This window comes from Myotis myotis, unplaced genomic scaffold (genome assembly GCF_014108235.1).
Source record: "Myotis myotis isolate mMyoMyo1 unplaced genomic scaffold, mMyoMyo1.p scaffold_m19_p_41, whole genome shotgun sequence".
NCBI classification, from domain to species: Eukaryota; Metazoa; Chordata; class Mammalia; order Chiroptera; family Vespertilionidae; genus Myotis; species Myotis myotis.
Window position 1 is genome coordinate 1,516,526 of NW_023416348.1, and position 1,547 is coordinate 1,518,072.

Sequence of the window (1,547 nt, forward strand, 5' to 3'; positions counted from 1 at the left end):
ATTATTATTATGTTTTTGTTCATCCTCACTTGAGGATATTTTTCCCATTGATTTTAAGAGAGAGAGTGGGGGGGGGACATCTGTAATACTATCAACAATATATTTAAAATTTTTAAAAAGAGAAAGAGTGGAAGGGAGGGAAGGAGAGAGAGAGAGAGAGACGGATGTGAGAGAGGCACATGGATCGGTTGCCTCCTGCAGGCTCACTACGGGGCCAGGGATTGAACCTGCAACCCAGGCAGGTGCCCTTGACCGGAATCGAACCCAGGACCTTTCAGTCCGCGGCTGACACTCTACCCACTGAGCCAAACCGGCCAGGGCTCCTGAGACGTTTTCCGTCTTCGTACTCACCACTGGCCGGCGTTTTAGGTATATCCGGTTTTGTATTTTCTGTCTCCTAGCGACGATGGAACTTCCAGAAGGGCTGGCGCTGTGATCTGCTGCCACAGGCGCGGCCGGGAAACAGCGCCCGCGCTTGGTGCGTGGTACCCGGAGCCCGGTTTTCTGTGTCACCGTGAAGAGCGCAGCACAGGCCGCTGGCGGGGGTCTCCTTCCCAGGCACGGTCTCTGCCGGATTGATGTCCGCTCGTCGCTTTAATTGTATTTACGGTGGACAGACCCCTCCCAAGGCGCCGGACGATTCTCCTTTCCACCATCAGCAGGGGAGGGTCCCCAGCCCTTACCAGGACCCCGGGCCCTGGCGCATCAGCGGCGCCTGCAGCTGGGGAGTGGGGGGCGGGGGCAGCCAGGGAGTCCACCCTTGTCTACCTGGGTCTTTGCTCTCCTGTGAGCGGCTGGTGTACATGTTGTCCGTCTGTCTGTTGGGTTTTACAAGTCGGTTTCTTGTCGTTTCCAAGAGCCCTTTGTATGTGACAGATGTCCAGCGTTTGTCTGTCTGTATTTTTCCAAATTTATCACGTTCGTGTTGAGTTTGTGTGCGGTATCTTTTCTCACACACAATGTAATATCTCTATAGAGTCACATACATCTACCTTTTTAAAAACATAGCTTTAGGCCCGGCCGGCCCAGCTCAGTGGTTGAGCGTCACCCTATGAACCAGGAGGTCACGGTTCGATTCCCAGTCAGGGCACAGGCCCGGGTGCGGGCTCCATCCCCGGTGTGGGGCATGCAGGAGGCAGCCGATCAATGGTTCTCTCTCATCATTGATGTGTCTGTCTCTCTCTCCCTCTCCCTTCCTCTCTGAAATCAGTAAAAATAAATTTAAGAATAGATATAGCTCTAGGACACCCGCCTGAGTTCCGACGTCCTCCGCCCTGGCTCACGCGGGCCGAGCCCGTTTGTCTGGTTCCCCGGCTTCCCACGTTCGTGACGCAGCGTGTCTGGTCTGGTCTGGACCCGGCACCCTCTGGTGCGCCCCGGCTGCGGGACCTCCTCTTCTGCGGCCCACCATCCCCGCACAGGGCGGCTGTGTCTAGACCAGCCGTGGGCAAACTACGGCCCGCGGGCCGGATCCGGCCCGTTTGAAATGAATACAACTAAAAAAAAAAAAAAAAAAAGACCGTACCCTTTTATGTAATGATGTTTAC